The sequence below is a fragment of the Rattus norvegicus genome, chromosome 1 (genome assembly GCF_036323735.1).
Source record: "Rattus norvegicus strain BN/NHsdMcwi chromosome 1, GRCr8, whole genome shotgun sequence".
Classification (NCBI taxonomy): domain Eukaryota; kingdom Metazoa; phylum Chordata; class Mammalia; order Rodentia; family Muridae; genus Rattus; species Rattus norvegicus.
Genome location: NC_086019.1, coordinates 76,679,435 through 76,691,740, shown reverse-complemented (window position 1 = coordinate 76,691,740; position 12,306 = coordinate 76,679,435).

Below are 12,306 nucleotides of genomic sequence, written 5' to 3'. Positions count from 1 at the left end.
CTCACCTCTCCTTTCTTCTCCTCTCACCCTCTGTCTTACTTCACCTCTCCGCGCTCTCCCCCATTTCCCTCCCTTTTTCCACTTTTCCATTTTCATCCTGTAGTCCTCTTTTCCTTCTCTTCTTTTCCCCCTTCCTCTCTATCTCCCCTTCTCTCCCTCTCTATCTCTTTTCTTTCTATCTCCCTTTCTCCTCCTCTCTATCTCCATTTCTCTTCCTCTCTATCTCCTCTCCTTCTCTATCTTCCCTTCTCTCCCTATCTCCCCTTCTCTCCCCCGCCCTCTCTATCTCCCTTTCTCTCCTCTTTAGAGACAGAGTTTCATTAACACCCTGCTTGTCTTGGAGAGGGTTTCATTAGCCCAACATTCAGAGTATGGCTACAGCTACACTTCAGATCAGACAGAACTGATCTGTGGAAAGACTAAAGAAAGAGGGGGGAAGGGTCCCCAAGTTTGAGGTCAAATAGGAGGAATAAGAGACTGAAGGGGATTTGGGCAGTTAGAATTCCAGGAAGATGACTACCTAGGGCTAGGAGAACAAAGGGGTGGTGAGCATGAATCTGAGGGAGGACACAGAACGGTGGCTTGCCAGGATGGGGACTACACTGTTCTGTCACTGCATCATGGATCACTGGCAGCGGAACCTAGACACTCGCTCCCAATGGGCCGAAGGGCTTCCCCACCATCGACACCTGTCCCTTGTCTGCCATAACTGCCTGTTCTGAGACAGAGCCGCAGGGAGGCTCTGGAAGTCCTTGGCAGCTTCCCCAAAACTCTCTCCTTATCTGACCCTTAGGCCTTTCACTGGTTTTCTTGTCAACTTGACACAAACTAGGATTACCTGGAAAGAGGGGCCCTCCGTTGAGAAAATGCCTCCATCAGATTGGCCTGTAGGCAAGTAAATCTATGGGGGGCATTTTCTGGATGATTGAGAGCGAGCCCAGGCCACTGTGTATGGTGCTATCCCCAGGCATATGGACTTGGGTGGATAAGAAAGCAGGCTGTGTGAGTCACTGGGAGCAAGTTAGGCAGCAGTGTTCCTCCACCGTCTCTGCTTCAGTTCCTGCCTCCAGGTTACAGCCGTAAGCTGCTACCCTGCCTTCCCTCAGATCTTTGACTGTAACCGGTATGCCAGATAAACCCTTTCCTCTTCAAGTTGGTTTTAGTCTGTTTTATCACAGCAACAGGAAGCAAATTCAGCCAGTCCCATCCCAAGCGCTTGTTGTTATTGCAGAGGATTGGAGTTCAATTCCCAGGACCCATGATGGGTGGCTTATAAATGCCTGGAACTCCAGCTCCTGGACATGAATATGCTCACACTCTCTCTTTCTCTCTTGCATGTGTATGCACACACACACACACACACACACACACACATATAAATAGGCACTCATGCACAGAGACACAGAGAGAAACAGAGAGACAGACAGACACAGAGAAAGGGAGACAGATGCATACAGAAACACACACACAAAGACATAAAGGGAGATGCATACACACAGAGATACTAAGAGAGAGACAGACAGAAACACATGCACAGAGACACAGAGAGACATATACACAGAGACAGACAGAGACGCATGCTTAGAGACACAGAGAAAGACACACATACAGAGACATATACAGACACACACAGAGAGACAGAGACTCAGAGATACACATAGAAAGAAACAGAGACACAGAGAAATACACAAACCCAGAGACACACAATAGAGACACAGAGAGAGACGCATAGAGAGACACACAGGGAGACGTGCACACAGAAATACACACAGAGAGAAAGAGACATAAATAGAGACACAGAGGCCCACGAAGAGACACACAGACACACACAGAGACAGACACATAAACATAAAGACACACACACTTCGGTCCCCAGCTCTGGAAAAAAAAAAGACACATACACACAGAGAAAGAGATTAGAAAACTAAAAACAGGGATTGGGGATTTGGCTCAGTGGTAGAGCGCTTGCCTAGCAAGCACAAGGCCCTGGGTTCGGTCCCCAGCTCCGAAAAAAAAAAAAAAACCAAAAAAACAAAACCAAAAAAAAAAAAAAAAAAACAAAAGAAAACTAAAAACAAAAAATAAAAATGAAAATGTAAAACTCAATGGATGTCACCGGACAAGACATTGCATTTGAGTCACTGGAATACAAGCAAGTGGGCACAACATAATTACCACAGAACGATGCTTTAAAAAAAATAGCAGGTGCAGTGGGAAGGGGCAGCGGCTGGGTCAGCAGCTGGTGGCGTGGGCATGGGTCTCACCAGCTGGCTGCTTCTGGGGAGCTGGAGGGCATGTGTGGGCAGCAATTTTGTCTTGAGAGTCCAGGAGGACAGTGAGTGACCAGCGTCCTGCTGATCCTGGAAGGAGAACACCAGTCACCTTCTCCAGGCCCCACCATGTGCAGACTAGAGCCATTTCTGAAGAGTTCCCTGGCGGTCCTTCTTTTCCTGGGCCTGGCAGAGGCCTGCATTCCTCGTGAAGGTAAGGCTTCTACCCCACGGAATCTTAGGGTTGGGAAGTCATTAAGGCTGGAGTCATTAAGCAATTCTGAGGTCTACCATGGGCTTCCTTGCTCTGGGTGTAGACAGATCATTCTCTTCTCCCTTGCAGAGAGGGCTGCATGAGTCCTGGGTTGTTGGTCCTGCCCTTAGACATACAGGGGGCTTCATGAGTTTCTAGTGAGTAGTCATTCTCCCAGAGGTACTAGTGTCTACATCAGTCCTAGGTAGGAGGATTTGCCCTCAGAGGTACTGGTAGCTTAGTGAATCTTGTATGGGTGAGCCTATTCTTAGAGACACTGGTGGCTTCATAGTCCCTGGCTAGTGGCTCTTCCCTGGAGAGAGATATCCAGGGTTTTTGGGTCATATGAAAGGTATGGTTTCTGCCTCATCTTCCTCTTCCTTTCTTTCCTTCCTTCCTTCCTCTTCTCCTTTCATTTTAAAAGGTGTATTTGTGTGTGTGTGTGTGTGTGTGTGTGTGTGTGTGTGTGTGTGTGTCCGCCTCAAAGTACACAAGCAGATCAGAAGACAACTGTTAGGAGTTTGTTCTCTCCTCCCACTATGTGAATCTCAGGAATCTGAACTCACAGCATCAGGCTTTGCTGGGGACAGTAACTTTATCCATCTCCTCCTCTTCCTTCTCCTCCTCCTCCCTCTTCTCTCCTCTTCTCTTCTCTTCTCTTCTCTTCTCTTCTCTTCTCTTCTCTCCTCTCCTCTCCTCTCCTCTCCTCTTCTCTTCTCCTTACCCTCCTCCTTCTCTCCCTCCTTTTTCTTCTCCTTTCCCCAAATGATCAGTCTTTCCCTGTCTCTTATGAACTTCAAACAGTTAAATGAGTCTGGTCAGTTTCCTCAGAAGGTCTCCTAGATTAAATTTCTCTGAGCTTTCCCCATGATCAGACTGAGGTTACGCGGTAGGGACAAGAATATACTGAAGTCACACTGCCCTCATGGGTGAGTCAGAGCCAAGTGATTGATCATGGTTTGTCTCTTACCTATGAGGGTGTTGGCTGGGTTTGTGTGTCAACACAAGCTACAGTCATTGGAAAGGAAGGAGCCTCAGTTGAGAAAAGGCCTGTGTGAGATCCGGCTGTAAGACATTTTTCCCAATTCGTAATCATGGTGGGTGGGGCCCACCCCTGGGCTGGTAGTCCTAGTTCCTATAAGAAAGCAGGCTGAGTAAGCCATGGGAAACAAGCCAGGAAGCAGGACCCCTCCATGGCTTCTACAGCAGTTACTGCCTCCAGGGTCCTACCCTGCTTGACTTCTGTATCAATAAAGAACATCGATATGGAGGTGTAAGGCAAATAAACTGTTCCCTCCCTCACTAACTTTCTGGTCATGGTGTTTCATTGCAGCAATATGACCCTGACTGAGACAGATGCTGTCCTTGATCTCTTGGCTAAGGTTGACTCTACCAGGTTTCTCCACGGCCTGTTACTATTTCTCTTGTAACTGATAAATACAAGATACTGAGACTGTACACATGTACTCTCTTTCTTTTCATGTTGGCCAATGAAATTTAGCAGCCATCTGTAGATCTTGCCTTAAGAAGGGATTACTGCAGTGTTTGTCAAATAGAGATTTTTCTATTCTCTTTATCCCTTCTGTACGTATTAATTGAAATTCCTAGGTAAGAGATGAACTGGGGTCAGGGACAGCACATGCTGATTTTGCAGAGGAACTGGGTTTGGTTCCAAGCCCTCAGGTCAGGATGCTCACACAGCCTGTATCTCCAGGCCCTGGGCAATTTGAGAAAAGCGAGCACCTTTATTCATATGCACATATACCAGCACCATCAGACACATGATTAAAAATAAAATGTACATGAAAAATCAAAAAGAAGAGACTGATCCATTTGGATGTTTATATTGATGTGAACTCATAGCTTCCTGTGTATCAGTCAATCACATTCGATGGGTGGAAGGCTGACAATCACAGCTTCTCTTTTAGACAGGCTGGAGCTGAAGTGCCTGTAAATGACCCAGGCATCCACAGGCTGCAAGTCCCAGAAGAACACCACTTGGAGTGCTCTGTTTACCCCTCTACCAGGGATTCTTTTCCCAGTCGTCTAAGCAGATGTCTTTAGAATAGAGCTGAGTCCAGTTTCCATGTCTCCTAAGCCCTAAGCATAGGCCAGGTTGAACCAAGTGAGTGTTGGCTGGCTGGGCTGGTAGATGGAGGGACGAATGGGTATGCAAAAGGCAATGATAGATGGGCAGTGAGTGGATGGACAGATGGATGGACAGATGAATGGATGGGTGGATGGATGAGATGGATACTGGGTAGATTTATGGGTGTATGAGTAGATGGAGGCATAGATGAGTAGGCAGATGGGTAAATAGGTGGATGGAAGAACGGGTTGATGGATGATGGATAGGTATATGGTGAATGGGTAGGTAGAGGAGTGGGTGGGGAACTCATTGGTAGATGATAGCTCTGTGGATGGATAGACAAGCAGATGAGTGACAACAGGTGAAGATGGATAGGCAGACAGGTGGGTGAACAGATGATAGACCCCGAGGAACTGATTGACACTGTGTGTATTAGCTAACCTCCAAAGACACGACAGCTGTGGTGACCTTGATCGCTGTAGTGATTTGAGTCTCATTCTCTCCCTGCACCTGCTTCCCGGTCCCGATGGAATCCACGTGAATGACGCCTTTGCCTCCAGTCAAAATGGAAGAGAAAAGTAAGAACCCCTGACATCCCATGTTTGTGGTCTCAGATGACTCCTCTCAGCCTCTGTTGGGCCTGGAGAACCCTCTGGGGATTCTGGGGAAGGGTGGAGCTTCAATCTGCTATAAAATCTTGGCTCGAGGATCAGAAAATAACTATTTAAAAGCAAGCAAATGCCAGGCATTATGAAATATGCTGTAATATCAGGCAGGAGAATCGAAAGTTCAAGGTTATCCCCAGCTACACAGTGAGTGCAAGGCTAGCCTGTGCTACTTGAGACCCTGCTTCAAAAAAAAAGGGGCTAGTTTAATAGAATATAGCTGGATTCTCATGTCTGTACCGGCATCCAGTCTGTTATGATGTGTTTGTTAGACTGAAGTAAATTAAAGTGTAATCTCAAATGGAAGGAGTTGGAATATTGTATAAACCCTGTTTTAGCCAGAATTCTCCAGAGAACCAGAAAGAATAGAGAGAGTAATTGGAACATTATGAAATGGAAGTAGACTCAAATAAAAGTAGGAATAAAGTACGATGCAAATAGAACAAAAGTGGGTTAGTACTGGGTAGCACTTTAATCCCAGCACACAGGAGGTAGAGGCAGGTGATTCTCAGTTCAAGGCCATCCTGGTCTACATAGTGACAGCCCATTTTTACATGGGTTCCAGGCATCAAACTCAAAGTAAATAAAGAAATACAACAGGATAGGATAAATATAGGTTATAATAGTAAATGGAATATATGAAAAAAGAATAGAAATAGAAAAAGAATGGAACAGACTAGGGCTGGCTATGATAAGAAATAGAATATATAGAATAGAGTAGAATGAAATGGAATAGACAAGACAGGTATGGCAGGATTTATTGTGGAGGCCGAGAAGGCCCATAAGACCATCCCAAGCTAGAGAATCCTGGAGGTTAGTAGAGTGGCTCAGTCCAAACCCGAAGCAAGCCTCAGAATCAAAGACATAATTCTCAGTCCCAGGTAAAGGTCCATGAGCCCAGGGAGCCACTGACGTCAGCCTGGGAATTCCAAAGGTGCAGAGCCTGGGGTTTTGATATCCAAGGTTAGGAAATAAAGGACATTACAGTTGCAGGGGAGCAAGGATTTTTCCCTTCCTCTGCCAGCCTGCTGAACAGCACACATGCCTGCAAACACTCCCGGGCCCACACCATCACTCGAAGCAAATGCCAAATCACTTAAGCTTCTGTTTCAGAAGAAGAGGAAGGGCTTGGTGCTGCCGATACACCGAGAACCACCGATGCAATAACGAGATTCTGGTGGTTTGAATAGGCTTGATCTCGGCAGGCTCATGTGTGTGAATGCTTAGCTCAGAGGGAGTGGCACTCGAAAAGTCCCAGGGATACCCAGTGGTTCCTGACTGATCCTTTGAGAATTTTTCCCCCAAGGGCATATGGGAGAGGAAAAGGCCTTTGAGATTGTGAGTGCCCAGAAAGCACGGGCCCCCTCATCTTTATTCCTATGGCCTAGGAAAATTCCTAGTACTCGGCTGGACTGAATAAATGGAAAGAGCTTTTCTGTGCAAATGTAAGACGATGCTACCACTTTGAAAGCAGAGAGAGGGAAACAGTGGAAATGCAGTACCTAGCATGCCTTGAGCACTTCAGACGTGTCATGCCATTACATTGTCAAATCCAGGTGGCAAAAGCTCTAAGTTCCCACACTGAGCCATCCTCTCTCTGACTCTTTTGAGGGGAGGTTCATATGCACAGCTCTGGGCCCAGCACAATGGTTCAGTGGGCTGAGGAACTTGCCACCAAGCCTGAGTTCAGCCCACAGAACCCTTCTTATTCAAACCATCACAGAAAGTTCTGGACACTAGGCAATCGGTGTTACCACTGCCTAAGAGCCCCTCCTTATCTAACAATGGGCTTGTAACCACTCCATGAAGGAACACAGAAATGCTTGGTTGACTGAGGTAATTTGCATTTGTACTGACCCTACCCTCTTCTTTGTCTCGGTTTCCTCGGCTGACTCAATGGCTCCTGGTTCCTGCTCCTCTTCAAGTCAAACGTAAGCCACAATCCCTCTCTTTATAAACTAGGGTGGGGGTGGAGTGAGGGGTCCAACTCAGTTAGACAAAAGAGAGGGGCAAACATCTAACCATGACATTCTGCAGGAGCAGACTCAGAGAATACTCAACTTGTACGTGGCCACTTGACCTAGATCTAAAGGCCACAGGGTGGGGATAGATTTCCAGGCTAGCCACCCTCTCAAATTCTGTAGGAATGATGCTTGCAAGGGTCCAGAAAGAACCTTTGTTGGTTTCCATGACTACAGCTTGATATTAATGTCAGGACAATGAGCTCTCCGGGTTGGGAGCCCCCCTTCTCTTTAGCCAGGGTGGACTGTGTAGTGTCAGGTGAGCGTCCAGTCTGATGGGCTTTCTTCTCTTCTGAGAAGTAGCCCTCCTGGCCTCCAGCTGAGAACAGAAAATTGACAGTTTGGTTGTTATGTAGACCATATTCTTTTAATCTCCTGTAAAAGGGAGGGTTTAGATTCTCTGGAGCTCTTACTTCCAGAATAAATACATCTTCAAAGAGACGGAGGAACCAGGGGCAACAGCAGAGCTCCCCATTCTAGTCCTGTGCCCTCCCTGTTTGGGGATCTTTGAAGTACACTGAGGGACAATGCACAAAAGATGACTTAATTGATTCCACATTCCTTCTCAACTTTGCTTGGACAAATGTTCCCTCGGGCCGGCTCATCCTCTCTTTCCTGATGCTCATGTGTCTACAGTGCTGAAAGGTAAGAGTCCCTATTTCCTTCCCCATCGGATCTAGTTGCCTTTGTCCCTCAAAAATAACATCAGCATTTTGACCAGCATTTCTTCTCCTGTGTCCACAGCCAAGCTTCTAATCTAGGGACAGAAGAGAATCTGAGTAGCTGGAGCACCTCGCTTGATAGAATTCAAACACCACTTTCCCCCTCTACCCACCAAATCCAGCCCCCCCCTTAATCCATATGTAACTGGTTTGCATCTTGGCGAGAGTAAGTTCAAGGCCAATTCAGCTGGGGAAACAAAGGAGTAAAGAAAGAATTATTACCAGCAGTAAGGAGAGACAGTAGTGATTTCCAGAGCGGTGCCCTCCTCTGAAGGAGTCCACACATAGCCAAATAGGAAAGCACTTAAGGGAAGGCGTATGCTTAGTGGAAGGTCCTATCTAAAGAAGGGACTACAGAAGACACATTTTGGGTATGTTTAGCTTACGGTCATGTTGGCAAATTAAAGATGGCAGCCAAAGACACATCTGCGCATGTCCATTTTGAATCACAAACGGTGGAGAGATGAGTTTCTGGGCATGCTCCGCTTTTGTTTTAAGATGATTGACAGGACCATCTCTGAGCATGCTCTGTTCTCATCATAAAGACAGTGGACTGGAATCCTTCTGGTACGTTCATCTTTAATTACGAAAATTTTTTTTTTTGAGACAGGGTCTCATTATGTAGCCTGACTGACCTAGAGCTTACTATATAGATTGGGTTGGCCTTGAACTCACAGAGATCCATTTGTCTCTGCCTCCCAGGTGCTGAGATTAGAGGCATGCACCACCATGTATGTCTAACTAATCACAAAATTTTGACTGAGAAAAAAAAAGTGGAAAGACATTTTGAAAGCATCTATCCCTAAAAATGCCTTCTTCACTTAGAGTGACTGATACAAGCTTCAGGGTGTGACAGAAACAAAAAGCCACTTGGCCATCCAGCAAATTTTCAATCTACCCTAGATCTAATTTTGCAGACATATTCAGACAGAAAAAGTCAAATGAGCTGGGAGGATAGCTCAGTAGTTAATGCACTTGATCGCCGAAAGATGAGTTCAAATCCCCAGAGCCCTTAATAAATGACAATGGGCATGGTATCCCACCGGTAACTCCAGCCTCAGAAGGTGGAGATTAGGGATCAAGCTTGAGATTAGCCTAGTACCTCATTCTAGAGACAGCAAAGGGCAACCTTTCCTCTCCTTTCAGCACAGCTACAGACAAGCTGTTTGACTGCCATTCTCAGCTCAGTAAATCCTGATAGGTTGTTTCTCTGCTGGTGAGCCAGTTCAAACCAGATTAGATTATACCAAATGCAGGGTTATTGGGATGCTCCCAAGGGAAGTCTCCAAGAGGAGAGAGAAGAAAGGGAGGGGGAAGGGGAAAGGAGAGGAGAGGAGAGGAGAGGAGAGGAGGAGAGGAGAGGCGAGAGAGAGAGAGAGAGAGAGAGAGAGAGAGAGAGAGAGAGAGAGAGAGAAGAGAAGAGAAGAGAAGAGAAGAGAAGAGAAGAGAGAGAGGAGTCTGGATTATTAGGGAAGAGCCTCTAGAGCAGCCCAGTCACCCTTCAACATCCCCCCTCCCCAGGCTGGAAAGTTCAGAGTTGGGGGGACTGAGGGATGCTGGGAGAACCTGGAGGTCAGGTCTGCCTCCATATGTAAAATATGCACCTCAGTTCCTTGCACCCAGGTCTGAAACCAAACCAGTACTTCCCTCCTACACACCTAGCCCCCACCCCCAAATCTGCTGGGACTCCTAGGAATCTCATGTAATCCCCGTCTCCATCCCCAACCATGTAGCACGATCCATTATAGATTCCATTTTCCAACAAGTTCCCAGTCCCCAGAGCCCGATCTTGGTTTTGGCTTTCTAATTATGGCTTTGTCTCTATGACCCATCCGACTCATCGTCCTGTGCTTCATCTGTAATCTTGACCTCCATGTCACCTGGCCTGGTCCTGATGCCATCAGGAATCTTGGGTAAGTGTGTGAATCACATTGTCATGGACTGAGAGGTTCAAAGGAAAACTTAGAGCAAGAATTTGTAGGCTGGAACTGTTGTAGCGGTGCACACCTTTAATCCCAGCACTCAGGAGGCAGAGGCAGGATCTCTTTGAGTCTAGGCCAGCCTGGTCTAATAGAGTTCTAGGACTATAGGCCAAAAAATGAAAGTTATGGGTTGCACTCAAGTTCGTCTTTTGACCTCCACACAAACCACGGTACATGCACACACTCTAACACATGCATAGTTTGTAATTTTTATTTTTCTCTCATGCATTACATGCTATCTGAGTTTCCCATCCCTCCACTCTTCCAAGTCCCTCTCCCACCTCCCCTCTATCCCAGATCAACTCCTCCTCTGATTCCCTTTTAAAAAATTAGAGAGCAGGATATCCACCGAACATGGCCTAACTGTTGTGTTTTATAAAAAGGTAGGGAAAGAAGGAATGTGTTTGGTGGACTTGTAGTCAGGTGTGGGGGAAGGGGGTGTCTCTGTGGGCATCTCATCCCCCTAAGGGACCAGCCACATAGAGGTATGATATAGAATAGAGTTTTTTGAGGGCATGGGGAGAGGAGTTGAGGGAGTAGAGACAGAGAAAGGCAGAGAGTAAAGGAGTAGAGGCTGGCCATGAGCACTTAGAGAGGTGGGGAGGGGAGTGGGAAGAGAGGGAGTAAGGAGCAAGAGGACAGAGCTAGAACAAGAAGTGGGGGGGGGGTCGGGGCAAACAGCTCCCTTTATAGTGAGTCAGGCACACCTGGCTGTTGCTAGGTAACTGTGGGGTGGAGCCTACACAAAATGACAACACTGACAACATATAATAAGTCTGGATACAGGGGTTGGGGATTTAGCTCAGTGGTAGAGCGCTTGCCTAGGAAGCGCAAGGCCCTGGGTTCGGTCCCCAGCTCCGAAAAAAAAGAACCAAAAAAAAAAAAAAAAAAAGTCTGGATACAAACCCTCATATCACAACTGGATACCGCAAACCAACGGGAGGGAAAGGTCCTAAGCGCAGGCAAGAGTCAAAGACTCCTGCTGTTGGGAGCCCCACAAGAACACCAAGGTGCACAACCACAATATGCAGACCCATAATAGCTCAGACCCATACCCAGTCCATGTTTGTCTTTTCAGTCTCCGTGAGACCCTCTGAGCCCCACTTAGTTGATTCTGTAGGTTGTGTTCTGTGGTGTCAACCCCTCTGGCTCCTACCATCCTTCCTCTGCCTCTTCTCTGGGGTTACTTTGGCTCTGCCTAGTGTTAGTCTGTGGGTCTCTGCGTCTGCTCCCATCAGTTGCTGGGTGAAGCCTCTCTGATGACAATCGGATTAGGCACCAGTCTATGAGGGTAGCAGAGTATCATTAGAAATCATTTCATTGACTTTTTTTCCCAGTCATGATTGGCTCTATACTGTGTCACTGGGCTGTCCTGCTTTTGGTTCCTGGCCATCCATGCAATGTCAGGCATAGGGTAGCTCATGGATTTCAGAGGGTTCCACTGCACTATGTTGACCCCAAAATGCCATCTCTTCTTCTATTCCTTTCATCCTACCCCCACCCGATCCCTCCAGTTCTTGTCCCTACTAGCCCCCAATCTACCCAAAAAACCTGATTCTACTTCTCCTTCTTAGAAAGATCCATCTATCCCCCTTGAGCCCTCCTTGTTACTCAGCCTCTCTGGGTCTGTCACTGGTACCATGGTTATCCTTTACTTAGCAGCTAATGTCCACTTAGAAATCAGTGCACACCATGTTTGCCTTACTGGGTCTGAGTTGCCTCACTCAAAGAGATCTTTTCTAGTTCCATCCATTTGCCTGCAAATTTCATAATGTCACAATGGAATGTAACTCAGCCGTTAAAAACAGTGTATGTGCCATGTCTTCTTTATCTATTCTTCAGTTGTGGGACGTCTAGGTTTTCAGTTTCCAGCTATTATGAATAAAGTTGCAATATGGCAGTTCCTCGGAAAACTGGGAATCAATCTACCTCAAGACTGAGCTCTATAGAGGGCATATACCCAAAGGATGCTTCACCCTACCACAAGGACATTTGTTCAACCATGCTCATTACAGCTTTATTCATAATAGTTACATGTGCATTAAGAAAAAAGACTTACTTACTTTATGTATACAAGTATGCTGTCTTCATGCACACCAGAAGAGGACATCAGATCCCATTACAGAGGGTTGTGAGCCACCATGTGGATGCTGGGAATTGAACTCGGGACCTCTAGAAAAACAGTCAATGCTTTTCACTGCTAAGCCATCTCTCCAGCCCCCAATGTGTGCATTTTTAAAGGGGGTTGACAGAACGGCTCAGGAGGTAGAAGGTCAGCTTGATGACCTGACTTAATTCAGAGAG